This window comes from Eumetopias jubatus, unplaced genomic scaffold (assembly GCF_037043125.1).
Source record: "Eumetopias jubatus isolate StellerSeaLion01/CBP00866 unplaced genomic scaffold, mEumJub1_p1.0 scaffold_187, whole genome shotgun sequence".
NCBI lineage: Eukaryota > Metazoa > Chordata > Mammalia > Carnivora > Otariidae > Eumetopias > Eumetopias jubatus.
The window spans coordinates 1,259-27,091 of NW_028274993.1; the positions used below are offsets into that span (position 1 = coordinate 1,259).

The 25,833-nt window shown below is 70.8% G+C and overlaps 12 non-coding genes across 12 annotated transcripts; all 12 read left to right on the forward strand.

The window, feature by feature from the left end:
• The first annotated feature begins 649 nt into the window (after window positions 1–649).
• On the forward strand, window positions 650–768 carry LOC148161321 (5S ribosomal RNA). The gene has a single exon (XR_015767638.1). It is a non-coding gene; the product is annotated as a 5S ribosomal RNA (ribosomal RNA).
• Window positions 769–2,838: 2,070 nt separating this feature from the next.
• On the forward strand, window positions 2,839–2,957 carry LOC148161322 (5S ribosomal RNA). The gene has a single exon (XR_015767649.1). It is a non-coding gene; the product is annotated as a 5S ribosomal RNA (ribosomal RNA).
• A 2,057-nt stretch (window positions 2,958–5,014) lies between these two features.
• Window positions 5,015–5,133, forward strand: LOC148161323 (5S ribosomal RNA). The gene has a single exon (XR_015767660.1). It is a non-coding gene; the product is annotated as a 5S ribosomal RNA (ribosomal RNA).
• A 2,062-nt stretch (window positions 5,134–7,195) lies between these two features.
• Window positions 7,196–7,314, forward strand: LOC148161324 (5S ribosomal RNA). The gene has a single exon (XR_015767564.1). It is a non-coding gene; the product is annotated as a 5S ribosomal RNA (ribosomal RNA).
• A 1,956-nt stretch (window positions 7,315–9,270) lies between these two features.
• On the forward strand, window positions 9,271–9,389 carry LOC148161325 (5S ribosomal RNA). Its single transcript, XR_015767570.1, has one exon. It is a non-coding gene; the product is annotated as a 5S ribosomal RNA (ribosomal RNA).
• A 2,071-nt stretch (window positions 9,390–11,460) lies between these two features.
• Window positions 11,461–11,579, forward strand: LOC148161326 (5S ribosomal RNA). The gene has a single exon (XR_015767581.1). It is a non-coding gene; the product is annotated as a 5S ribosomal RNA (ribosomal RNA).
• Window positions 11,580–13,640: 2,061 nt separating this feature from the next.
• LOC148161327 (5S ribosomal RNA) lies at window positions 13,641–13,759 on the forward strand. Its single transcript, XR_015767592.1, has one exon. It is a non-coding gene; the product is annotated as a 5S ribosomal RNA (ribosomal RNA).
• Window positions 13,760–15,694: 1,935 nt separating this feature from the next.
• Window positions 15,695–15,813, forward strand: LOC148161328 (5S ribosomal RNA). Its single transcript, XR_015767603.1, has one exon. It is a non-coding gene; the product is annotated as a 5S ribosomal RNA (ribosomal RNA).
• A 1,955-nt stretch (window positions 15,814–17,768) lies between these two features.
• LOC148161329 (5S ribosomal RNA) lies at window positions 17,769–17,887 on the forward strand. The gene has a single exon (XR_015767614.1). It is a non-coding gene; the product is annotated as a 5S ribosomal RNA (ribosomal RNA).
• Window positions 17,888–19,846: 1,959 nt separating this feature from the next.
• LOC148161330 (5S ribosomal RNA) lies at window positions 19,847–19,965 on the forward strand. Its single transcript, XR_015767622.1, has one exon. It is a non-coding gene; the product is annotated as a 5S ribosomal RNA (ribosomal RNA).
• A 1,974-nt stretch (window positions 19,966–21,939) lies between these two features.
• Window positions 21,940–22,058, forward strand: LOC148161331 (5S ribosomal RNA). Its single transcript, XR_015767623.1, has one exon. It is a non-coding gene; the product is annotated as a 5S ribosomal RNA (ribosomal RNA).
• A 1,938-nt stretch (window positions 22,059–23,996) lies between these two features.
• Window positions 23,997–24,115, forward strand: LOC148161332 (5S ribosomal RNA). Its single transcript, XR_015767624.1, has one exon. It is a non-coding gene; the product is annotated as a 5S ribosomal RNA (ribosomal RNA).
• The last annotated feature ends 1,718 nt before the right edge of the window (window positions 24,116–25,833 follow it).

Below are 25,833 nucleotides of genomic sequence, written 5' to 3' on the forward strand. Positions count from 1 at the left end.
TGTGTTGGATGCTCTGTCTGTGTCTCCCCCTGTGTGTCTCTTCCTCTCTATCTACATCTCCCTCTCTCTGGGTCTCTGTCTTTCCCCGAGTGTCTGTGCGTTCGTCTGTGCCAGCCGTGCTCTCGAGTCTCTCAGTCGGGTCCTGGCGTCGGTGGGTGGGCGAGGGAAGGGTGGCGGAGGAAGGGCGATGGGGTTGGGCTGCTGAGGAGGGTCCCTGGCGGGCGCCGGTGCCTGGCGCTGGCTTTGAGCAAGGCGGGGTGGAGAGGCGGGAAGGCCTGGTGGCGGCCCTCGCTTGCCCTCGGGCGGAGGGTGGGGGACGGTGGGTGGGTGGGCGCGGAGAACACCGCGCGGGCCGCGCTCCCGGCGCCCCGACGCTCCCCTTTGCCATCTCGGGAGCCAGGCGGCGGTGGCGGCGGCGGCTGCCGGGACTGGAGAGTCCCCGTGCGGGAGAGTGCCTGGACTTTCGCGACAGGGGGGCGCTGCAGGCGCCCCCGTCCCCTGGGCCGGTTGGAAGGCAGGCAGGCGGGCAGGCAGGTGCAAGGCCCAGGGCAGGAGGGGGGGCGGGTGGGGAGTGAGGAGCGAAGAGCGGCAGGGCGCGGGTCGGGAGGCACAGAGCAGGCTCTTAGGGCGCCTAGTGGCAGCAGCTCACGTCTACGGCCATACCACCCTGAACGCGCCCGATCTCGTCTGATCTCGGAAGCTAAGCAGGGTCGGGCCTGGTTAGTACTTGGATGGGAGACCGCCTGGGAATACCGGGTGCTGTAGGCTTTTTTTCTTGGTCTTTTCTTGCCCCTTCGGCCTCCCTTGCCCTCCCTTTGCCGCCACAGCCCCCCCCCCCCCGCCTTACCCAGCAAGGCTTCCTCCAAACACCCCCTGGCCCCCGGCCCCTCGCCACGCGCGCACCGCCCCGCGGGTCCCGGGCCCGCTGCGGGTGCCGGCTGCACGGGCAAACGGCCGCCAGCCGGCCCTTCCACCTGCAAGCCACCACGCCCACGCCCACTTGAACAAGGGCGGGCTGGGGGGCGGCGGGGGCGGGTGGGTCGGGGGGAGGCGGCGGGTTCGGAGGGAGGTAAAGGGGGAGGGCGGCGAGGACCGCGGCGGGCTTGGGGCGCGGTGGGGGTGGGGCCGGGTGTGGGGGAGGGGTGTGGGGGAGAGGGTGGGCGTAGGGGGCGGGGTGGGGGTGGGGGTGGGGGTGGGGGAGGGGTGTGGGGGAGGGGGTGGGCGTAGGGGGCGCGGTGGGGGTGGGCCGGGGGTGGGGGAGGGGTGTGGGGGAGGGGGTGGGCGTAGGGGGCGGGGTGGGGGTGGGGGTGGGGGTGGGAGCGCGTATGGGACGGCACCCCGGCCCGGCAGGCAGGCGTGCCCTTCCGAGGTCCCGCGCCTCGGGCCCTCATCCACCGAGTCACTGGCCATTCCCCTGGGCCGCCCCGAGTGCCCAGGCACACCGGGCAACCGGCCCCATCTTCTGCCTGGGCACGCCTCCACCTTCTCCCCAGCAGCCCTGGGCTGCGCTTCCACCCGGGTGGGCATTCCCCCCCTCCCGGCGGATCACCGTCCCTTTGCCCCCGGGCCGGGGGTCCCCGCTCCGTGTGGGCATGATACAAGATGGCCGACCGCCCGGGCCCTCACCCGTTGGCACCCGGGACCACCCGTTGACACCCGAGTCCGTGCTCAGTCTCCCCGCAACGGCGAAGCGAAGAGCGAGGCTCGTTCGCTCATCGACACGGCGGGACGGCGGCGCGCGGCGCCCGACGAGCAAAAGCGGCCCCCCAAGTCAAGGACGAGAGCATAGGAGAATGGCCCGTACGCGCCCAGGGCCACAGAGGGTCCCGGGCAGGAATGGGAGCAGAGCGGGTTTCCTGGAGACTGGGCTGCAAGTCCTCGGGCCCCGAGGAGCTCCTGGGCGCCCAAACCACGCCCAAGGACGACCACCCTCCCCGGGGCCAGCTTCCTCGCCAACACAGCCTCCTCCGTGTGTGTGTGTGTGTGTGTGTGTGTGTGTGTGTGTGTGTGTGTGTGGTGTGCTGTGGTGTGGTGTTCTGTGCTGTCCTGTGCTGTGCTGTGCTGTGCTGTGTGCTGTGCGGTGTGTGTGGGCTGTGTGTCTGTTTCTGTCGGGGGCACCTGAGTCTGAGTCCCTGTGCACATCCAGGTCAGGGTCTGCGTGCGTCTGTCGTGCGGTCCGAGCGGGTCTGTGTGTTGGATGCTCTGTCTGTGTCTCCCCCTGTGTGTCTCTTCCTCTCTATCTACATCTCCCTCTCTCTGGGTCTCTGTCTTTCCCCGAGTGTCTGTGCGTTCGTCTGTGCCAGCCGTGCTCTCGAGTCTCTCAGTCGGGTCCTGGCGTCGGTGGGTGGGCGAGGGAAGGGTGGCGGAGGAAGGGCGATGGGGTTGGGCTGCTGAGGAGGGTCCCTGGCGGGCGCCGGTGGCTGGCGCTGGCTTTGAGCAAGGCGGGGTGGAGAGGCGGGAAGGCCTGGTGGCGGCCCTCGCTTGCCCTCGGGCGGAGGGTGGGGGACGGTGGGTGGGTGGGCGCGGAGAACACCGCGCGGGCCGCGCTCCCGGCGCCCCGACGCTCCCCTTTGCCATCTCGGGAGCCAGGCGGCGGTGGCGGCGGCGGCTGCCGGGACTGGAGAGTCCCCGTGCGGGAGAGTGCCTGGACTTTCGCGACAGGGGGGCGCTGCAGGCGCCCCCGTCCCCTGGGCCGGTTGGAAGGCAGGCAGGCGGGCAGGCAGGTGCAAGGCCCAGGGCAGGAGGGGGGGCGGGTGGGGAGTGAGGAGCGAAGAGCGGCAGGGCGCGGGTCGGGAGGCACAGAGCAGGCTCTTAGGGCGCCTAGTGGCAGCAGCTCACGTCTACGGCCATACCACCCTGAACGCGCCCGATCTCGTCTGATCTCGGAAGCTAAGCAGGGTCGGGCCTGGTTAGTACTTGGATGGGAGACCGCCTGGGAATACCGGGTGCTGTAGGCTTTTTTTCTTGGTCTTTTCTTGCCCCTTCGGCCTCCCTTCCCCTCCCTTTGCCGCCACAGCCCCCCCCCCCCGCCTTACCCAGCAAGGCTTCCTCCAAACACCCCCTGGCCCCCGGCCCCTCGCCACGCGCGCACCGCCCCGCGGGTCCCGGGCCCGCTGCGGGTGCCGGCTGCACGGGCAAACGGCCGCCAGCCGGCCCTTCCACCTGCAAGCCACCACGCCCACGCCCACTTGAACAAGGGCGGGCTGGGGGGCGGCGGGGGCGGGTGGGTCGGGGGGAGGCGGCGGGTTCGGAGGGAGGTAAAGGGGGAGGGCGGCGAGGACCGCGGCGGGCTTGGGGCGCGGTGGGGGTGGGGCCGGGTGTGGGGGAGGGGTGTGGGGGAGAGGGTGGGCGTAGGGGGCGGGGTGGGGGTGGGGGTGGGGGTGGGGGAGGGGGTGGGCGTAGGGGGCGCGGTGGGGGTGGGGCCGGGGGTGGGGGAGGGGTGTGGGGGAGGGGGTGGGCGTAGGGGGCGGGGTGGGGGTGGGGGTGGGGGTGGGAGCGCGTATGGGACGGCACCCCGGCCCGGCAGGCAGGCGTGCCCTTCCGAGGTCCCGCGCCTCGGGCCCTCATCCACCGAGTCACTGGCCATTCCCCTGGGCCGCCCCGAGTGCCCAGGCACACCGGGCAACCGGCCCCATCTTCTGCCTGGGCACGCCTCCACCTTCTCCCCAGCAGCCCTGGGCTGCGCTTCCACCCGGGCGGGCATTCCCCCCCTCCCGGCGGATCACCGTCCCTTTGCCCCCGGGCCGGGGGTCCCCGCTCCGTGTGGGCATGATACAAGATGGCCGACCGCCCGGGCCCTCACCCGTTGGCACCCGGGACCACCCGTTGACACCCGAGTCCGTGCTCAGTCTCCCCGCAACGGCGAAGCGAAGAGCGAGGCTCGTTCGCTCATCGACACGGCGGGACGGCGGCGCGCGGCGCCCGACGAGCAAAAGCGGCCCCCCAAGTCAAGGACGAGAGCATAGGAGAATGGCCCGTACGCGCCCAGGGCCACAGAGGGTCCCGGGCAGGAATGGGAGCAGAGCGGGTTTCCTGGAGACTGGGCTGCAAGTCCTCGGGCCCCGAGGAGCTCCTGGGCGCCCAAACCACGCCCAAGGACGACCACCCTCCCCGGGGCCAGCTTCCTCGCCAACACAGCCTCCTCCGTGTGTGTGTGTGTGTGTGTGTGTGTGTGTGTGTGTGTGTGTGTGTGGTGTGCTGTGGTGTGGTGTTCTGTGCTGTCCTGTGCTGTGCTGTGCTGTGCTGTGTGCTGTGCGGTGTGTGTGGGCTGTGTGTCTGTTTCTGTCGGGGGCACCTGAGTCTGAGTCCCTGTGCACATCCAGGTCAGGGTCTGCGTGCGTCTGTCGTGCGGTCCGAGCGGGTCTGTGTGTTGGATGCTCTGTCTGTGTCTCCCCCTGTGTGTCTCTTCCTCTCTATCTACATCTCCCTCTCTCTGGGTCTCTGTCTTTCCCCGAGTGTCTGTGCGTTCGTCTGTGCCAGCCGTGCTCTCGAGTCTCTCAGTCGGGTCCTGGCGTCGGTGGGTGGGCGAGGGAAGGGTGGCGGAGGAAGGGCGATGGGGTTGGGCTGCTGAGGAGGGTCCCTGGCGGGCGCCGGTGGCTGGCGCTGGCTTTGAGCAAGGCGGGGTGGAGAGGCGGGAAGGCCTGGTGGCGGCCCTCGCTTGCCCTCGGGCGGAGGGTGGGGGACGGTGGGTGGGTGGGCGCGGAGAACACCGCGCGGGCCGCGCTCCCGGCGCCCCGACGCTCCCCTTTGCCATCTCGGGAGCCAGGCGGCGGTGGCGGCGGCGGCTGCCGGGACTGGAGAGTCCCCGTGCGGGAGAGTGCCTGGACTTTCGCGACAGGGGGGCGCTGCAGGCGCCCCCGTCCCCTGGGCCGGTTGGAAGGCAGGCAGGCGGGCAGGCAGGTGCAAGGCCCAGGGCAGGAGGGGGGGCGGGTGGGGAGTGAGGAGCGAAGAGCGGCAGGGCGCGGGTCGGGAGGCACAGAGCAGGCTCTTAGGGCGCCTAGTGGCAGCAGCTCACGTCTACGGCCATACCACCCTGAACGCGCCCGATCTCGTCTGATCTCGGAAGCTAAGCAGGGTCGGGCCTGGTTAGTACTTGGATGGGAGACCGCCTGGGAATACCGGGTGCTGTAGGCTTTTTTTCTTGGTCTTTTCTTGCCCCTTCGGCCTCCCTTCCCCTCCCTTTGCCGCCACAGCCCCCCCCCCCCGCCTTACCCAGCAAGGCTTCCTCCAAACACCCCCTGGCCCCCGGCCCCTCGCCACGCGCGCACCGCCCCGCGGGTCCCGGGCCCGCTGCGGGTGCCGGCTGCACGGGCAAACGGCCGCCAGCCGGCCCTTCCACCTGCAAGCCACCACGCCCACGCCCACTTGAACAAGGGCGGGCTGGGGGGCGGCGGGGGCGGGTGGGTCGGGGGGAGGCGGCGGGTTCGGAGGGAGGTAAAGGGGGAGGGCGGCGAGGACCGCGGCGGGCTTGGGGCGCGGTGGGGGTGGGGCCGGGTGTGGGGGAGGGGTGTGGGGGAGAGGGTGGGCGTAGGGGGCGGGGTGGGGGTGGGGGTGGGGGTGGGGGAGGGGGTGGGCGTAGGGGGCGCGGTGGGGGTGGGGCCGGGGGTGGGGGAGGGGTGTGGGGGAGGGGGTGGGCGTAGGGGGCGGGGTGGGGGTGGGGGTGGGGGTGGGAGCGCGTATGGGACGGCACCCCGGCCCGGCAGGCAGGCGTGCCCTTCCGAGGTCCCGCGCCTCGGGCCCTCATCCACCGAGTCACTGGCCATTCCCCTGGGCCGCCCCGAGTGCCCAGGCACACCGGGCAACCGGCCCCATCTTCTGCCTGGGCACGCCTCCACCTTCTCCCCAGCAGCCCTGGGCTGCGCTTCCACCCGGGCGGGCATTCCCCCCCTCCCGGCGGATCACCGTCCCTTTGCCCCCGGGCCGGGGGTCCCCGCTCCGTGTGGGCATGATACAAGATGGCCGACCGCCCGGGCCCTCACCCGTTGGCACCCGGGACCACCCGTTGACACCCGAGTCCGTGCTCAGTCTCCCCGCAACGGCGAAGCGAAGAGCGAGGCTCGTTCGCTCATCGACACGGCGGGACGGCGGCGCGCGGCGCCCGACGAGCAAAAGCGGCCCCCCAAGTCAAGGACGAGAGCATAGGAGAATGGCCCGTACGCGCCCAGGGCCACAGAGGGTCCCGGGCAGGAATGGGAGCAGAGCGGGTTTCCTGGAGACTGGGCTGCAAGTCCTCGGGCCCCGAGGAGCTCCTGGGCGCCCAAACCACGCCCAAGGACGACCACCCTCCCCGGGGCCAGCTTCCTCGCCAACACAGCCTCCTCCGTGTGTGTGTGTGTGTCTGTGTGTCTGTGTGTGTGTGTGTGTGTGTGGTGTGCTGTGGTGTGGTGTTCTGTGCTGTCCTGTGCTGTGCTGTGCTGTGCTGTGCTGTGTGCTGTGCGGTGTGTGTGGGCTGTGTGTCTGTTTCTGTCGGGGGCACCTGAGTCTGAGTCCCTGTGCACATCCAGGTCAGGGTCTGCGTGCGTCTGTCGTGCGGTCCGAGCGGGTCTGTGTGTTGGATGCTCTGTCTGTGTCTCCCCCTGTGTGTCTCTTCCTCTCTATCTACATCTCCCTCTCTCTGGGTCTCTGTCTTTCCCCGAGTGTCTGTGCGTTCGTCTGTGCCAGCCGTGCTCTCGAGTCTCTCAGTCGGGTCCTGGCGTCGGTGGGTGGGCGAGGGAAGGGTGGCGGAGGAAGGGCGATGGGGTTGGGCTGCTGAGGAGGGTCCCTGGCGGGCGCCGGTGGCTGGCGCTGGCTTTGAGCAAGGCGGGGTGGAGAGGCGGGAAGGCCTGGTGGCGGCCCTCGCTTGCCCTCGGGCGGAGGGTGGGGGACGGTGGGTGGGTGGGCGCGGAGAACACCGCGCGGGCCGCGCTCCCGGCGCCCCGACGCTCCCCTTTGCCATCTCGGGAGCCAGGCGGCGGTGGCGGCGGCGGCTGCCGGGACTGGAGAGTCCCCGTGCGGGAGAGTGCCTGGACTTTCGCGACAGGGGGGCGCTGCAGGCGCCCCCGTCCCCTGGGCCGGTTGGAAGGCAGGCAGGCGGGCAGGCAGGTGCAAGGCCCAGGGCAGGAGGGGGGGCGGGTGGGGAGTGAGGAGCGAAGAGCGGCAGGGCGCGGGTCGGGAGGCACAGAGCAGGCTCTTAGGGCGCCTAGTGGCAGCAGCTCACGTCTACGGCCATACCACCCTGAACGCGCCCGATCTCATCTGATCTCGGAAGCTAAGCAGGGTCGGGCCTGGTTAGTACTTGGATGGGAGACCGCCTGGGAATACCGGGTGCTGTAGGCTTTTTTTCTTGGTCTTTTCTTGCCCCTTCGGCCTCCCTTGCCCTCCCTTTGCCGCCACAGCCCCCCCCCCCCCGCCTTACCCAGCAAGGCTTCCTCCAAACACCCCCTGGCCCCCGGCCCCTCGCCACGCGCGCACCGCCCCGCGGGTCCCGGGCCCGCTGCGGGTGCCGGCTGCACGGGCAAACGGCCGCCAGCCGGCCCTTCCACCTGCAAGCCACCACGCCCACGCCCACTTGAACAAGGGCGGGCTGGGGGGCGGCGGGAGCGGGTGGGTCTGGGGGAGGCGGCGGGTTCGGAGGGAGGTAAAGGGGGAGGGCGGCGAGGACCGCGGCGGGCTTGGGGCGCGGTGGGGGTGGGGCCGGGGGTGGGGGAGGGGTGTGGGGGAGGGGGTGGGCGTAGGGGGCGGGGTGGGGGTGGGGGTGGGGGTGGGAGCGCGTATGGGACGGCACCCCGGCCCGGCAGGCAGGCGTGCCCTTCCGAGGTCCCGCGCCTCGGGCCCTCATCCACCGAGTCACTTGCCATTCCCCTGGGCCGCCCCGAGTGCCCAGGCACACCGGGCAACCGGCCCCATCTTCTGCCTGGGCACGCCTCCACCTTCTCCCCAGCAGCCCTGGGCTGCGCTTCCACCCGGGCGGGCATTCCCCCCCTCCCGGCGGATCACCGTCCCTTTGCCCCCGGGCCGGGGGTCCCCGCTCCGTGTGGGCATGATACAAGATGGCCGACCGCCCGGGCCCTCACCCGTTGGCACCCGGGACCACCCGTTGACACCCGAGTCCGTGCTCAGTCTCCCCGCAACGGCGAAGCGAAGAGCGAGGCTCGTTCGCTCATCGACACGGCGGGACGGCGGCGCGCGGCGCCCGACGAGCAAAAGCGGCCCCCCAAGTCAAGGACGAGAGCATAGGAGAATGGCCCGTACGCGCCCAGGGCCACAGAGGGTCCCGGGCAGGAATGGGAGCAGAGCGGGTTTCCTGGAGACTGGGCTGCAAGTCCTCGGGCCCCGAGGAGCTCCTGGGCGCCCAAACCACGCCCAAGGACGACCACCCTCCCCGGGGCCAGCTTCCTCGCCAACACAGCCTCCTCCGTGTGTGTGTGTGTGTGTGTGTGTGTGTGTGTGTGTGTGTGTGTGTGTGGTGTGCTGTGGTGTGGTGTTCTGTGCTGTCCTGTGCTGTGCTGTGCTGTGCTGTGCTGTGTGCTGTGCGGTGTGTGTGGGCTGTGTGTCTGTTTCTGTCGGGGGCACCTGAGTCTGAGTCCCTGTGCACATCCAGGTCAGGGTCTGCGTGCGTCTGTCGTGCGGTCCGAGCGGGTCTGTGTGTTGGATGCTCTGTCTGTGTCTCCCCCTGTGTGTCTCTTCCTCTCTATCTACATCTCCCTCTCTCTGGGTCTCTGTCTTTCCCCGAGTGTCTGTGCGTTCGTCTGTGCCAGCCGTGCTCTCGAGTCTCTCAGTCGGGTCCTGGCGTCGGTGGGTGGGCGAGGGAAGGGTGGCGGAGGAAGGGCGATGGGGTTGGGCTGCTGAGGAGGGTCCCTGGCGGGCGCCGGTGCCTGGCGCTGGCTTTGAGCAAGGCGGGGTGGAGAGGCGGGAAGGCCTGGTGGCGGCCCTCGCTTGCCCTCGGGCGGAGGGTGGGGGACGGTGGGTGGGTGGGCGCGGAGAACACCGCGCGGGCCGCGCTCCCGGCGCCCCGACGCTCCCCTTTGCCATCTCGGGAGCCAGGCGGCGGTGGCGGCGGCGGCTGCCGGGACTGGAGAGTCCCCGTGCGGGAGAGTGCCTGGACTTTCGCGACAGGGGGGCGCTGCAGGCGCCCCCGTCCCCTGGGCCGGTTGGAAGGCAGGCAGGCGGGCAGGCAGGTGCAAGGCCCAGGGCAGGAGGGGGGGCGGGTGGGGAGTGAGGAGCGAAGAGCGGCAGGGCGCGGGTCGGGAGGCACAGAGCAGGCTCTTAGGGCGCCTAGTGGCAGCAGCTCACGTCTACGGCCATACCACCCTGAACGCGCCCGATCTCGTCTGATCTCGGAAGCTAAGCAGGGTCGGGCCTGGTTAGTACTTGGATGGGAGACCGCCTGGGAATACCGGGTGCTGTAGGCTTTTTTTCTTGGTCTTTTCTTGCCCCTTCGGCCTCCCTTGCCCTCCCTTTGCCGCCACAGCCCCCCCCCCCCCGCCTTACCCAGCAAGGCTTCCTCCAAACACCCCCTGGCCCCCGGCCCCTCGCCACGCGCGCACCGCCCCGCGGGTCCCGGGCCCGCTGCGGGTGCCGGCTGCACGGGCAAACGGCCGCCAGCCGGCCCTTCCACCTGCAAGCCACCACGCCCACGCCCACTTGAACAAGGGCGGGCTGGGGGGCGGCGGGGGCGGGTGGGTCGGGGGGAGGCGGCGGGTTCGGAGGGAGGTAAAGGGGGAGGGCGGCGAGGACCGCGGCGGGCTTGGGGCGCGGTGGGGGTGGGGCCGGGTGTGGGGGAGGGGTGTGGGGGAGAGGGTGGGCGTAGGGGGCGGGGTGGGGGTGGGGGTGGGGGTGGGGGAGGGGTGTGGGGGAGGGGGTGGGCGTAGGGGGCGCGGTGGGGGTGGGGCCGGGGGTGGGGGAGGGGTGTGGGGGAGGGGGTGGGCGTAGGGGGCGGGGTGGGGGTGGGGGTGGGGGTGGGAGCGCGTATGGGACGGCACCCCGGCCCGGCAGGCAGGCGTGCCCTTCCGAGGTCCCGCGCCTCGGGCCCTCATCCACCGAGTCACTGGCCATTCCCCTGGGCCGCCCCGAGTGCCCAGGCACACCGGGCAACCGGCCCCATCTTCTGCCTGGGCACGCCTCCACCTTCTCCCCAGCAGCCCTGGGCTGCGCTTCCACCCGGGCGGGCATTCCCCCCCTCCCGGCGGATCACCGTCCCTTTGCCCCCGGGCCGGGGGTCCCCGCTCCGTGTGGGCATGATACAAGATGGCCGACCGCCCGGGCCCTCACCCGTTGGCACCCGGGACCACCCGTTGACACCCGAGTCCGTGGTCAGTCTCCCCGCAACGGCGAAGCGAAGAGCGAGGCTCGTTCGCTCATCGACACGGCGGGACGGCGGCGCGCGGCGCCCGACGAGCAAAAGCGGCCCCCCAAGTCAAGGACGAGAGCATAGGAGAATGGCCCGTACGCGCCCAGGGCCACAGAGGGTCCCGGGCAGGAATGGGAGCAGAGCGGGTTTCCTGGAGACTGGGCTGCAAGTCCTCGGGCCCCGAGGAGCTCCTGGGCGCCCAAACCACGCCCAAGGACGACCACCCTCCCCGGGGCCAGCTTCCTCGCCAACACAGCCTCCTCCGTGTGTGTGTGTGTGTGTGTGTGTGTGTGTGTGTGTGTGTGTGTGTGGTGTGCTGTGGTGTGGTGTTCTGTGCTGTCCTGTGCTGTGCTGTGCTGTGCTGTGTGCTGTGCGGTGTGTGTGGGCTGTGTGTCTGTTTCTGTCGGGGGCACCTGAGTCTGAGTCCCTGTGCACATCCAGGTCAGGGTCTGCGTGCGTCTGTCGTGCGGTCCGAGCGGGTCTGTGTGTTGGATGCTCTGTCTGTGTCTCCCCCTGTGTGTCTCTTCCTCTCTATCTACATCTCCCTCTCTCTGGGTCTCTGTCTTTCCCCGAGTGTCTGTGCGTTCGTCTGTGCCAGCCGTGCTCTCGAGTCTCTCAGTCGGGTCCTGGCGTCGGTGGGTGGGCGAGGGAAGGGTGGCGGAGGAAGGGCGATGGGGTTGGGCTGCTGAGGAGGGTCCCTGGCGGGCGCCGGTGGCTGGCGCTGGCTTTGAGCAAGGCGGGGTGGAGAGGCGGGAAGGCCTGGTGGCGGCCCTCGCTTGCCCTCGGGCGGAGGGTGGGGGACGGTGGGTGGGTGGGCGCGGAGAACACCGCGCGGGCCGCGCTCCCGGCGCCCCGACGCTCCCCTTTGCCATCTCGGGAGCCAGGCGGCGGTGGCGGCGGCGGCTGCCGGGACTGGAGAGTCCCCGTGCGGGAGAGTGCCTGGACTTTCGCGACAGGGGGGCGCTGCAGGCGCCCCCGTCCCCTGGGCCGGTTGGAAGGCAGGCAGGCGGGCAGGCAGGTGCAAGGCCCAGGGCAGGAGGGGGGGCGGGTGGGGAGTGAGGAGCGAAGAGCGGCAGGGCGCGGGTCAGGAGGCACAGAGCAGGCTCTTAGGGCGCCTAGTGGCAGCAGCTCACGTCTACGGCCATACCACCCTGAACGCGCCCGATCTCGTCTGATCTCGGAAGCTAAGCAGGGTCGGGCCTGGTTAGTACTTGGATGGGAGACCGCCTGGGAATACCGGGTGCTGTAGGCTTTTTTTCTTGGTCTTTTCTTGCCCCTTCGGCCTCCCTTCCCCTCCCTTTGCCGCCACAGCCCCCCCCCCCGCCTTACCCAGCAAGGCTTCCTCCAAACACCCCCTGGCCCCCGGCCCCTCGCCACGCGCGCACCGCCCCGCGGGTCCCGGGCCCGCTGCGGGTGCCGGCTGCACGGGCAAACGGCCGCCAGCCGGCCCTTCCACCTGCAAGCCACCACGCCCACGCCCACTTGAACAAGGGCGGGCTGGGGGGCGGCGGGGGCGGGTGGGTCGGGGGGAGGCGGCGGGTTCGGAGGGAGGTAAAGGGGGAGGGCGGCGAGGACCGCGGCGGGCTTGGGGCGCGGTGGGGGTGGGGCCGGGTGTGGGGGAGGGGTGTGGGGGAGAGGGTGGGCGTAGGGGGCGGGGTGGGGGTGGGGGTGGGGGTGGGGGAGGGGGTGGGCGTAGGGGGCGCGGTGGGGGTGGGGCCGGGGGTGGGGGAGGGGTGTGGGGGAGGGGGTGGGCGTAGGGGGCGGGGTGGGGGTGGGGGTGGGGGTGGGAGCGCGTATGGGACGGCACCCCGGCCCGGCAGGCAGGCGTGCCCTTCCGAGGTCCCGCGCCTCGGGCCCTCATCCACCGAGTCACTGGCCATTCCCCTGGGCCGCCCCGAGTGCCCAGGCACACCGGGCAACCGGCCCCATCTTCTGCCTGGGCACGCCTCCACCTTCTCCCCAGCAGCCCTGGGCTGCGCTTCCACCCGGGCGGGCATTCCCCCCCTCCCGGCGGATCACCGTCCCTTTGCCCCCGGGCCGGGGGTCCCCGCTCCGTGTGGGCATGATACAAGATGGCCGACCGCCCGGGCCCTCACCCGTTGGCACCCGGGACCACCCGTTGACACCCGAGTCCGTGCTCAGTCTCCCCGCAACGGCGAAGCGAAGAGCGAGGCTCGTTCGCTCATCGACACGGCGGGACGGCGGCGCGCGGCGCCCGACGAGCAAAAGCGGCCCCCCAAGTCAAGGACGAGAGCATAGGAGAATGGCCCGTACGCGCCCAGGGCCACAGAGGGTCCCGGGCAGGAATGGGAGCAGAGCGGGTTTCCTGGAGACTGGGCTGCAAGTCCTCGGGCCCCGAGGAGCTCCTGGGCGCCCAAACCACGCCCAAGGACGACCACCCTCCCCGGGGCCAGCTTCCTCGCCAACACAGCCTCCTCCGTGTGTGTGTGTGTGTCTGTGTGTCTGTGTGTGTGTGTGTGTGTGTGGTGTGCTGTGGTGTGGTGTTCTGTGCTGTCCTGTGCTGTGCTGTGCTGTGCTGTGCTGTGTGCTGTGCGGTGTGTGTGGGCTGTGTGTCTGTTTCTGTCGGGGGCACCTGAGTCTGAGTCCCTGTGCACATCCAGGTCAGGGTCTGCGTGCGTCTGTCGTGCGGTCCGAGCGGGTCTGTGTGTTGGATGCTCTGTCTGTGTCTCCCCCTGTGTGTCTCTTCCTCTCTATCTACATCTCCCTCTCTCTGGGTCTCTGTCTTTCCCCGAGTGTCTGTGCGTTCGTCTGTGCCAGCCGTGCTCTCGAGTCTCTCAGTCGGGTCCTGGCGTCGGTGGGTGGGCGAGGGAAGGGTGGCGGAGGAAGGGCGATGGGGTTGGGCTGCTGAGGAGGGTCCCTGGCGGGCGCCGGTGGCTGGCGCTGGCTTTGAGCAAGGCGGGGTGGAGAGGCGGGAAGGCCTGGTGGCGGCCCTCGCTTGCCCTCGGGCGGAGGGTGGGGGACGGTGGGTGGGTGGGCGCGGAGAACACCGCGCGGGCCGCGCTCCCGGCGCCCCGACGCTCCCCTTTGCCATCTCGGGAGCCAGGCGGTGGTGGCGGCGGCGGCTGCCGGGACTGGAGAGTCCCCGTGCGGGAGAGTGCCTGGACTTTCGCGACAGGGGGGCGCTGCAGGCGCCCCCGTCCCCTGGGCCGGTTGGAAGGCAGGCAGGCGGGCAGGCAGGTGCAAGGCCCAGGGCAGGAGGGGGGGCGGGTGGGGAGTGAGGAGCGAAGAGCGGCAGGGCGCGGGTCGGGAGGCACAGAGCAGGCTCTTAGGGCGCCTAGTGGCAGCAGCTCACGTCTACGGCCATACCACCCTGAACGCGCCCGATCTCGTCTGATCTCGGAAGCTAAGCAGGGTCGGGCCTGGTTAGTACTTGGATGGGAGACCGCCTGGGAATACCGGGTGCTGTAGGCTTTTTTTCTTGGTCTTTTCTTGCCCCTTCGGCCTCCCTTCCCCTCCCTTTGCCGCCACAGCCCCCCCCCCCGCCTTACCCAGCAAGGCTTCCTCCAAACACCCCCTGGCCCCCGGCCCCTCGCCACGCGCGCACCGCCCCGCGGGTCCCGGGCCCGCTGCGGGTGCCGGCTGCACGGGCAAACGGCCGCCAGCCGGCCCTTCCACCTGCAAGCCACCACGCCCACGCCCACTTGAACAAGGGCGGGCTGGGGGGCGGCGGGGGCGGGTGGGTCGGGGGGAGGCGGCCGGTTCGGAGGGAGGTAAAGGGGTAGGGCGGCGAGGACCGCGGCGGGCTTGGGGCGCGGTGGGGGTGGGGCCGGGGGTGGGGGAGGGGTGTGGGGGAGGGGGTGGGCGTAGGGGGCGGGGTGGGGGTGGGGGTGGGAGCGCGTATGGGACGGCACCCCTGCCCGGCAGGCAGGCGTGCCCTTCCGAGGTCCCGCGCCTCGGGCCCTCATCCACCGAGTCACTGGCCATTCCCCTGGGCCGCCCCGAGTGCCCAGGCACACCGGGCAACCGGCCCCATCTTCTGCCTGGGCACGCCTCCACCTTCTCCCCAGCAGCCCTGGGCTGCGCTTCCACCCGGGCGGGCATTCCCCCCCTCCCGGCGGATCACCGTCCCTTTGCCCCCGGGCCGGGGGTCCCCGCTCCGTGTGGGCATGATACAAGATGGCCGACCGCCCGGGCCCTCACCCGTTGGCACCCGGGACCACCCGTTGACACCCGAGTCCGTGCTCAGTCTCCCCGCAACGGCGAAGCGAAGAGCGAGGCTCGCTCGCTCATCGACACGGCGGGACGGCGGCGCGCGGCGCCCGACGAGCAAAAGCGGCCCCCCAAGTCAAGGACGAGAGCATAGGAGAATGGCCCGTACGCGCCCAGGGCCACAGAGGGTCCCGGGCAGGAATGGGAGCAGAGCGGGTTTCCTGGAGACTGGGCTGCAAGTCCTCGGGCCCCGAGGAGCTCCTGGGCGCCCAAACCACGCCCAAGGACGACCACCCTCCCCGGGGCCAGCTTCCTCGCCAACACAGCCTCCTCCGTGTGTGTGTGTGTGTTTGTGTGTGTGTGTGTGTGTGTGTGGTGTGCTGTGGTGTGGTGTTCTCTGCTGTCCTGTGCTGTGCTGTGCTGTGCTGTGTGCTGTGCGGTGTGTGTGGGCTGTGTGTCTGTTTCTGTCGGGGGCACCTGAGTCTGAGTCCCTGTGCACATCCAGGTCAGGGTCTGCGTGCGTCTGTCGTGCGGTCCGAGCGGGTCTGTGTGTTGGATGCTCTGTCTGTGTCTCCCCCTGTGTGTCTCTTCCTCTCTATCTACATCTCCCTCTCTCTGGGTCTCTGTCTTTCCCCGAGTGTCTGTGCGTTCGTCTGTGCCAGCCGTGCTCTCGAGTCTCTCAGTCGGGTCCTGGCGTCGGTGGGTGGGCGAGGGAAGGGTGGCGGAGGAAGGGCGATGGGGTTGGGCTGCTGAGGAGGGTCCCTGGCGGGCGCCGGTGGCTGGCGCTGGCTTTGAGCAAGGCGGGGTGGAGAGGCGGGAAGGCCTGGTGGCGGCCCTCGCTTGCCCTCGGGCGGAGGGTGGGGGACGGTGGGTGGGTGGGCGCGGAGAACACCGCGCGGGCCGCGCTCCCGGCGCCCCGACGCTCCCCTTTGCCATCTCGGGAGCCAGGCGGCGGTGGCGGCGGCGGCTGCCGGGACTGGAGAGTCCCCGTGCGGGAGAGTGCCTGGACTTTCGCGACAGGGGGGCGCTGCAGGCGCCCCCGTCCCCTGGGCCGGTTGGAAGGCAGGCAGGCGGGCAGGCAGGTGCAAGGCCCAGGGCAGGAGGGGGGGCGGGTGGGGAGTGAGGAGCGAAGAGCGGCAGGGCGCGGGTCGGGAGGCACAGAGCAGGCTCTTAGGGCGCCTAGTGGCAGCAGCTCACGTCTACGGCCATACCACCCTGAACGCGCCCGATCTCGTCTGATCTCGGAAGCTAAGCAGGGTCGGGCCTGGTTAGTACTTGGATGGGAGACCGCCTGGGAATACCGGGTGCTGTAGGCTTTTTTTCTTGGTCTTTTCTTGCCCCTTCGGCCTCCCTTCCCCTCCCTTTGCCGCCACAGCCCCCCCCCCCGCCTTACCCAGCAAGGCTTCCTCCAAACACCCCCTGGCCCCCGGCCCCTCGCCACGCGCGCACCGCCCCGCGGGTCCCGGGCCCGCTGCGGGTGCCGGCTGCACGGGCAAACGGCCGCCAGCCGGCCCTTCCACCTGCAAGCCACCACGCCCACGCCCACTTGAACAAGGGCGGGCTGGGGGGCGGCGGGGGCGGGTGGGTCGGGGGGAGGCGGCGGGTTCGGAGGGAGGTAAAGGGGGAGGGCGGCGAGGACCGCGGCGGGCTAGGGGCGCGGTGGGGGTGGGGCCGGGGGTGGGGGAGGGGTGTGGGGGAGAGGGTGGGCGTAGGGGGCGGGGTGGGGGAGGGGGTGGGGGTGGGAGCGCGTATGGGACGGCACCCCGGCCCGGCAGGCAGGCGTGCCCTTCCGAGGTCCCGCGCCTCGGGCCCTCATCCACCGAGTCACTGGCCATTCCCCTGGGCCGCCCCGAGTGCCCAGGCACACCGGGCAACCGGCCCCATCTTCTGCCTGGGCACGCCTCCACCTTCTCCCCAGCAGCCCTGGGCTGCGCTTCCACCCGGGCGGGCATTCCCCCCCTCCCGGCGGATCACCGTCCCTTTGCCCCCGGGCCGGGGGTCCTCGCTCCGTGTGGGCATGGTACAAGTTGGCCGATCGCCCGGGCCCTCACCCGTTGGCACCCGGGACCACCCGTTGACACCCGACTCCGTGCTCAGTCTCCCGCAACGGCGAAGCGAAGAGCGAGGCTCGTTCGCTCATCGACACGGCGGGACGGCGGCGCGCGGCGCCCGACGAGCAAAAGCGGCCCCCCAAGTCAAGGACGAGAGCATAGGAGAATGGCCCGTACGCGCCCAGGGCCACAGAGGGTCCCGGGCAGGAATGGGGGCAGAGCGGGTTTCCTGGAGACTGGGCTGCAAGTCCTCGGGCCCCGAGGAGCTCCTGGGCGCCCAAACCATGCCCAAGGACGACCACCCTCCCCGGGGCCAGCTTCCTCGCCAACACAGCCTCCTCCGTGTGTGTGTGTGTGTGTGTGTGTGTGTGTGTGTGTGTGTGTGTGTGTGTGGTGTGCTGTGGTGTGGTGTTCTGTGCTGTCCTGTGCTGTGCTGTGCTGTGCTGTGCTGTGTGCTGTGCGGTGTGTGTGGGCTGTGTGTCTGTTTCTGTCGGGGGCACCTGAGTCTGAGTCTCTGTGCACATCCAGGTCAGGGTCTGCGTGCGTCTGTCGTGCGGTCCGAGTGGGTCTGTGTGTTGGATGCTCTGTCTGTGTCTCCCCCTGTGTGTCTCTTCCTCTCTATCTACATCTCCCTCTCTCTGGGTCTCTGTCTTTCCCCGAGTGTGTGTGCGTTCGTCTGTGCCAGCCGTGCTCTCGAGTCTCTCAGTCGGGTCCTGGCGTCGGTGGGTGGGCGAGGGAAGGGTGGCGGAGGAAGGGCGATGGGGTTGGGCTGCTGAGGAGGGTCCCTGGCGGGCGCCGGTGGCTGGCGCTGGCTTTGAGCAAGGCGGGGTGGAGAGGCGGGAAGGCCTGGTGGCGGCCCTCGCTTGCCCTCGGGCGGAGGGTGGGGGACGGTGGGTGGGTGGGTGCGGAGAACACCGCGCGGGCCGCGCTCCCGGCGCCCCGACGCTCCCCTTTGCCATCTCGGGAGCCAGGCGGCGGTGGCGGCGGCGGCTGCCGGGACTGGAGAGTCCCCGTGCGGGAGAGTGCCTGGACTTTCGCGACAGGGGGGCGCTGCAGGCGCCCCCGTTCCCTGGGCCGGTTGGAAGGCAGGCAGGCGGGCAGGCAGGTGCAAGGCCCAGGGCAGGAGGGGGGGCGGGTGGGGAGTGAGGAGCGAAGAGCGGCAGGGCGCGGGTCGGGAGGCACAGAGCAGGCTCTTAGGGCGCCTAGTGGCAGCACCTCACGTCTACGGCCATACCACCCTGAACGCGCCCGATCTCGTCTGATCTCGGAAGCTAAGCAGGGTCGGGCCTGGTTAGTACTTGGATGGGAGACCGCCTGGGAATACCGGGTGCTGTAGGCTTTTTTTCTTGGTCTTTTCTTGCCCCTTCGGCCTCCCTTCCCCTCCCTTTGCCGCCACAGCCCCCCCCCCCGCCTTACCCAGCAAGGCTTCCTCCAAACACGCCCTGGCCCCCGGCCCCTCGCCACGCGCGCACCGCCCCGCGGGTCCCGGGCCCGCTGCGGGTGCCTGTGCACGGGCAAACGGCCGCCAGCCGGCCCTTCCACCTGCAAGCCACCACGCCCATGCCCACTTGAACAAGGGCGGGCTGGGGGGCGGCGGGGGCGGGTGGGTCGGGGGGAGGCGGCGGGTTCGGAGGGAGGTAAAGGGGGAGGGCGGCGAGGACCGCGGCGGGCTTGGGGCGCGGTGGGGGTGGGGCCGGGGGTGGGGGAGGGGTGTGGGGGAGGGGGTGGGCGTAGGGGGCGGGGTGGGGGTGGGGGTGGGGGTGGGAGCGCGTATGGGACGGCACCCCGGCCCGGCAGGCAGGCGTGCCCTTCCGAGGTCCCGCGCCTCGGGCCCTCATCCACCGAGTCACTGGCCATTCCCCTGGGCCGCCCCGAGTGCCCAGGCACACCGGGCAACCGGCCCCATCTTCTGCCTGGGCACGCCTCCACCTTCTCCCCAGCAGCCCTGGGCTGCGCTTCCACCCGGGCGGGCATTCCCCCCCTCCCGGCGGATCACCGTCCCTTTGCCCCCGGGCCGGGGGTCCCCGCTCCGTGTGGGCATGATACAAGATGGCCGACCGCCCGGGCCCTCACCCGTTGGCACCCGGGACCACCCGTTGACACCCGAGTCCGTGCTCAGTCTCCCCGCAACGGCGAAGCGAAGAGCGAGGCTCGTTCGCTCATCGACACGGCGGGACGGCGGCGCGCGGCGCCCGACGAGCAAAAGCGGCCCCCCAAGTCAAGGACGAGAGCATAGGAGAATGGCCCGTACGCGCCCAGGGCCACAGAGGGTCCCGGGCAGGAATGGGAGCAGAGCGGGTTTCCTGGAGACTGGGCTGCAAGTCCTCGGGCCCCGAGGAGCTCCTGGGCGCCCAAACCACGCCCAAGGACGACCACCCTCCCCGGGGCCAGCTTCCTCGCCAACACAGCCTCCTCCGTGTGTGTGTGTGTGTGTGTGTGTGTGTGTCTGTGTGTGTGTGTGTGTGTGTGTGGTGTGCTGTGGTGTGGTGTTCTGTGCTGTCCTGTGCTGTGCTGTGCTGTGCTGTGCTGTGTGCTGTGCGGTGTGTGTGGGCTGTGTGTCTGTTTCTGTCGGGGGCACCTGAGTCTGAGTCCCTGTGCACATCCAGGTCAGGGTCTGCGTGCGTCTGTCGTGCGGTCCGAGCGGGTCTGTGTGTTGGATGCTCTGTCTGTGTCTCCCCCTGTGTGTCTCTTCCTCTCTATCTACATCTCCCTCTCTCTGGGTCTCTGTCTTTCCCCGAGTGTCTGTGCGTTCGTCTGTGCCAGCCGTGCTCTCGAGTCTCTCAGTCGGGTCCTGGCGTCGGTGGGTGGGCGAGGGAAGGGTGGCGGAGGAAGGGCGATGGGGTTGGGCTGCTGAGGAGGGTCCCTGGCGGGCGCCGGTGGCTGGCGCTGGCTTTGAGCAAGGCGGGGTGGAGAGGCGGGAAGGCCTGGTGGCGGCCCTCGCTTGCCCTCGGGCGGAGGGTGGGGGACGGTGGGTGGGTGGGCGCGGAGAACACCGCGCGGGCCGCGCTCCCGGCGCCCCGACGCTCCCCTTTGCCATCTCGGGAGCCAGGCGGCGGTGGCGGCGGCGGCTGCCGGGACTGGAGAGTCCCCGTGCGGGAGAGTGCCTGGACTTTCGCGACAGGGGGGCGCTGCAGGCGCCCCCGTCCCCTGGGCCGGTTGGAAGGCAGGCAGGCGGGCAGGCAGGTGCAAGGCCCAGGGCAGGAGGGGGGGCGGGTGGGGAGTGAGGAGCGAAGAGCGGCAGGGCGCGGGTCGGGAGGCACAGAGCAGGCTCTTAGGGCGCCTAGTGGCAGCAGCTCACGTCTACGGCCATACCACCCTGAACGCGCCCGATCTCGTCTGATCTCGGAAGCTAAGCAGGGTCGGGCCTGGTTAGTACTTGGATGGGAGACCGCCTGGGAATACCGGGTGCTGTAGGCTTTTTTTCTTGGTCTTTTCTTGCCCCTTCGGCCTCCCTTGCCCTCCCTTTGCCGCCACAGCCCCCCCCCCCCGCCTTACCCAGCAAGGCTTCCTCCAAACACCCCCTGGCCCCCGGCCCCTCGCCACGCGCGCACCGCCCCGCGGGTCCCGGGCCCGCTGCGGGTGCCGGCTGCACGGGCAAACGGCCGCCAGCCGGCCCTTCCACCTGCAAGCCACCACGCCCACGCCCACTTGAACAAGGGCGGGCTGGGGGGCGGCGGGGGCGGGTGGGTCGGGGGGAGGCGGCGGGTTCGGAGGGAGGTAAAGGGGGAGGGCGGCGAGGACCGCGGCGGGCTTGGGGCGCGGTGGGGGTGGGGCCGGGGGTGGGGGAGGGGTGTGGGGGAGGGGGTGGGCGTAGGGGGCGGGGTGGGGGTGGGGGTGGGGGTGGGAGCGCGTATGGGACGGCACCCCGGCCCGGCAGGCAGGCGTGCCCTTCCGAGGTCCCGCGCCTCGGGCCCTCATCCACCGAGTCACTGGCCATTCCCCTGGGCCGCCCCGAGTGCCCAGGCACACCGGGCAACCGGCCCCATCTTCTGCCTGGGCACGCCTCCACCTTCTCCCCAGCAGCCCTGGGCTGCGCTTCCACCCGGGCGGGCATTCCCCCCCTCCCGGCGGATCACCGTCCCTTTGCCCCCGGGCCGGGGGTCCCCGCTCCGTGTGGGCATGATACAAGATGGCCGACCGCCCGGGCCCTCACCCGTTGGCACCCGGGACCACCCGTTGACACCCGAGTCCGTGCTCAGTCTCCCCGCAACGGCGAAGCGAAGAGCGAGGCTCGTTCGCTCATCGACACGGCGGGACGGCGGCGCGCGGCGCCCGACGAGCAAAAGCGGCCCCCCAAGTCAAGGACGAGAGCATAGGAGAATGGCCCGTACACGCCCAGGGCCACAGAGGGTCCCGGGCAGGAATGGGAGCAGAGCGGGTTTCCTGGAGACTGGGCTGCAAGTCCTCGGGCCCCGAGGAGCTCCTGGGCGCCCAAACCACGCCCAAGGACGACCACCCTCCCCGGGGCCAGCTTCCTCGCCAACACAGCCTCCTCCGTGTGTGTGTGTGTGTTTGTGTGTGTGTGTGTGTGTGTGTGTGTGTGTGTGTGTGTGTGTGTGTGTGTGTGTGGTGTGCTGTGGTGTGGTGTTCTGTGCTGTCCTGTGCTGTGCTGTGCTGTGCTGTGTGCTGTGCGGTGTGTGTGGGCTGTGTGTCTGTTTCTGTCGGGGGCACCTGAGTCTGAGTCCCTGTGCACATCCAGGTCAGGGTCTGCGTGCGTCTGTCGTGCGGTCCGAGCGGGTCTGTGTTTTGGATGCTCTGTCTGTGTCTCCCCCTGTGTGTCTCTTCCTCTCTATCTACATCTCCCTCTCTCTGGGTCTCTGTCTTTCCCCGAGTGTCTGTGCGTTCGTCTGTGCCAGCCGTGCTCTCGAGTCTCTCAGTCGGGTCCTGGCGTTGGTGGGTGGGCGAGGGAAGGGTGGCGGAGGAAGGGCGATGGGGTTGGGCTGCTGAGGAGGGTCCCTGGCGGGCGCCGGTGGCTGGCGCTGGCTTTGAGCAAGGCGGGGTGGAGAGGCGGGAAGGCCTGGTGGCGGCCCTCGCTTGCCCTCGGGCGGAGGGTGGGGGACGGTGGGTGGGTGGGCGCGGAGAACACCGCGCGGGCCGCGCTCCCGGCGCCCCGACGCTCCCCTTTGCCATCTCGGGAGCCAGGCGGCGGTGGCGGCGGCGGCTGCCGGGACTGGAGAGTCCCCGTGCGGGAGAGTGCCTGGACTTTCGCGACAGGGGGGCGCTGCAGGCGCCCCCGTCCCCTGGGCCGGTTGGAAGGCAGGCAGGCGGGCAGGCAGGTGCAAGGCCCAGGGCAGGAGGGGGGGCGGGTGGGGAGTGAGGAGCGAAGAGCGGCAGGGCGCGGGTCGGGAGGCACAGAGCAGGCTCTTAGGGCGCCTAGTGGCAGCAGCTCACGTCTACGGCCATACCACCCTGAACGCGCCCGATCTCGTCTGATCTCGGAAGCTAAGCAGGGTCGGGCCTGGTTAGTACTTGGATGGGAGACCGCCTGGGAATACCGGGTGCTGTAGGCTTTTTTTCTTGGTCTTTTCTTGCCCCTTCGGCCTCCCTTCCCCTCCCTTTGCCGCCACAGCCCCCCCCCCCCGCCTTACCCAGCAAGGCTTCCTCCAAACACCCCCTGGCCCCCGGCCCCTCGCCACGCGCGCACCGCCCCGCGGGTCCCGGGCCCGCTGCGGGTGCCGGCTGCACGGGCAAACGGCCGCCAGCCGGCCCTTCCACCTGCAAGCCACCACGCCCACGCCCACTTGAACAAGGGCGGGCTGGGGGGCGGCGGGGGCGGGTGGGTCGGGGGGAGGCGGCGGGTTCGGAGGGAGGTAAAGGGGGAGGGCGGCGAGGACCGCGGCGGGCTTGGGGCGCGGTGGGGGTGGGGCCGGGGGTGGGGGAGGGGTGTGGGGGAGGGGGTGGGCGTAGGGGGCGGGGTGGGGGTGGGGGTGGGAGCGCGTATGGGACGGCACCCCTGCCCGGCAGGCAGGCGTGCCCTTCCGAGGTCCCGCGCCTCGGGCCCTCATCCACCGAGTCACTGGCCATTCCCCTGGGCCGCCCCGAGTGCCCAGGCACACCGGGCAACCGGCCCCATCTTCTGCCTGGGCACGCCTCCACCTTCTCCCCAGCAGCCCTGGGCTGCGCTTCCACCCGGGCGGGCATTCCCCCCCTCCCGGCGGATCACCGTCCCTTTGCCCCCGGGCCGGGGGTCCCCGCTCCGTGTGGGCATGATACAAGATGGCCGACCGCCCGGGCCCTCACCCGTTGGCACCCGGGACCACCCGTTGACACCCGAGTCCGTGCTCAGTCTCCCCGCAACGGCGAAGCGAAGAGCGAGGCTCGTTCGCTCATCGACACGGCGGGACGGCGGCGCGCGGCGCCCGACGAGCAAAAGCGGCCCCCCAAGTCAAGGACGAGAGCATAGGAGAATGGCCCGTACGCGCCCAGGGCCACAGAGGGTCCCGGGCAGGAATGGGAGCAGAGCGGGTTTCCTGGAGACTGGGCTGCAAGTCCTCGGGCCCCGAGGAGCTCCTGGGCGCCCAAACCACGCCCAAGGACGACCACCCTCCCCGGGGCCAGCTTCCTCGGCAACACAGCCTCCTCCGTGTGTGTGTGTGTGTTTGTGTGTGTGTGTGTGTGTGTGTGTGGTGTGCTGTGGTGTGGTGTTCTGTGCTGTCCTGTGCTGTGCTGTGCTGTGCTGTGTGCTGTGCGGTGTGTGTGGGCTGTGTGTCTGTTTCTGTCGGGGGCACCTGAGTCTGAGTCCCTGTGCACATCCAGGTCAGGGTCTGCGTGCGTCTGTCGTGCGGTCCGAGCGGGTCTGTGTGTTGGATGCTCTGTCTGTGTCTCCCCCTGTGTGTCTCTTCCTCTCTATCTACATCTCCCTCTCTCTGGGTCTCTGTCTTTCCCCGAGTGTCTGTGCGTTCGTCTGTGCCAGCCGTGCTCTCGAGTCTCTCAGTCGGGTCCTGGCGTCGGGGGGTGGGCGAGGGAAGGGTGGCGGAGGAAGGGCGATGGGGTTGGGCTGCTGAGGAGGGTCCCTGGCGGGCGCCGGTGGCTGGCGCTGGCTTTGAGCAAGGCGGGGTGGAGAGGCGGGAAGGCCTGGTGGCGGCCCTCGCTTGCCCTCGGGCGGAGGGTGGGGGACGGTGGGTGGGTGGGCGCGGAGAACACCGCGCGGGCCGCGCTCCCGGCGCCCCGACGCTCCCCTTTGCCATCTCGGGAGCCAGGCGGCGGTGGCGGCGGCGGCTGCCGGGACTGGAGAGTCCCCGTGCGGGAGAGTGCCTGGACTTTCGCGACAGGGGGGCGCTGCAGGCGCCCCCGTCCCCTGGGCCGGTTGGAAGGCAGGCAGGCGGGCAGGCAGGTGCAAGGCCCAGGGCAGGAGGGGGGGCGGGTGGGGAGTGAGGAGCGAAGAGCGGCAGGGCGCGGGTCGGGAGGCACAGAGCAGGCTCTTAGGGCGCCTAGTGGCAGCAGCTCACGTCTACGGCCATACCACCCTGAACGCGCCCGATCTCGTCTGATCTCGGAAGCTAAGCAGGGTCGGGCCTGGTTAGTACTTGGATGGGAGACCGCCTGGGAATACCGGGTGCTGTAGGCTTTTTTTCTTGGTCTTTTCTTGCCCCTTCGGCCTCCCTTCCCCTCCCTTTGCCGCCACAGCCCCCCCCCCCCCGCCTTACCCAGCAAGGCTTCCTCCAAACACCCCCTGGCCCCCGGCCCCTCGCCACGCGCGCAACGCCCCGCGGGTCCCGGGCCCGCTGGGGGTGCCGGCTGCACGGGCAAACGGCCGCCAGCCGGCCCTTCCACCTGCAAGCCACCACGCCCACGCCCACTTGAACAAGGGCGGGCTGGGGGGCGGCGGGGGCGGGTGGGTCGGGGGGAGGCGGCGGGTTCGGAGGGAGGTAAAGGGGGAGGGCGGCGAGGACCGCGGCGGGCTTGGGGCGCGGTGGGGGTGGGGCCGGGGGTGGGGGAGGGGTGTGGGGGAGGGGGTGGGCGTAGGGGGCGGGGTGGGGGTGGGGGTGGGGGTGGGAGCGCGTATGGGACGGCACCCCGGCCCGGCAGGCAGGCGTGCCCTTCCGAGGTCCCGCGCCTCGGGCCCTCATCCACCGAGTCACTGGCCATTCCCCTGGGCCGCCCCGAGTGCCCAGGCACACCGGGCAACCGGCCCCATCTTCTGCCTGGGCACGCCTCCACCTTCTCCCCAGCAGCCCTGGGCTGCGCTTCCACCCGGGCGGGCATTCCCCCCCTCCCGGCGGATCACCGTCCCTTTGCCCCCGGGCCGGGGGTCCCCGCTCCGTGTGGGCATGATACAAGATGGCCGACCGCCCGGGCCCTCACCCGTTGGCACCCGGGACCACCCGTTGACACCCGAGTCCGTGCTCAGTCTCCCCGCAACGGCGAAGCGAAGAGCGAGGCTCGTTCGCTCATCGACACGGCGGGACGGCGGCGCGCGGCGCCCGACGAGCAAAAGCGGCCCCCCAAGTCAAGGACGAGAGCATAGGAGAATGGCCCGTACGCGCCCAGGGCCACAGAGGGTCCCGGGCAGGAATGGGAGCAGAGCGGGTTTCCTGGAGACTGGGCTGCAAGTCCTCGGGCCCCGAGGAGCTCCTGGGCGCCCAAACCACGCCCAAGGACGACCACCCTCCCCGGGGCCAGCTTCCTCGCCAACACAGCCTCCTCCGTGTGTGTGTGTGTGTGTGTGTGTGTGTGTGTGTCTGTGTGTGTGTGTGTGTGTGTGTGGTGTGCTGTGGTGTGGTGTTCTGTGCTGTCCTGTGCTGTGCTGTGCTGTGCTGTGCTGTGTGCTGTGCGGTGTGTGTGGGCTGTGTGTCTGTTTCTGTCGGGGGCACCTGAGTCTGAGTCCCTGTGCACATCCAGGTCAGGGTCTGCGTGCGTCTGTCGTGCGGTCCGAGCGGGTCTGTGTGTTGGATGCTCTGTCTGTGTCTCCCCCTGTGTGTCTCTTCCTCTCTATCTACATCTCCCTCTCTCTGGGTCTCTGTCTTTCCCCGAGTGTCTGTGCGTTCGTCTGTGCCAGCCGTGCTCTCGAGTCTCTCAGTCGGGTCCTGGCGTCGGTGGGTGGGCGAGGGAAGGGTGGCGGAGGAAGGGCGATGGGGTTGGGCTGCTGAGGAGGGTCCCTGGCGGGCGCCGGTGGCTGGCGCTGGCTTTGAGCAAGGCGGGGTGGAGAGGCGGGAAGGCCTGGTGGCGGCCCTCGCTTGCCCTCGGGCGGAGGGTGGGGGACGGTGGGTGGGTGGGCGCGGAGAACACCGCGCGGGCCGCGCTCCCGGCGCCCCGACGCTCCCCTTTGCCATCTCGGGAGCCAGG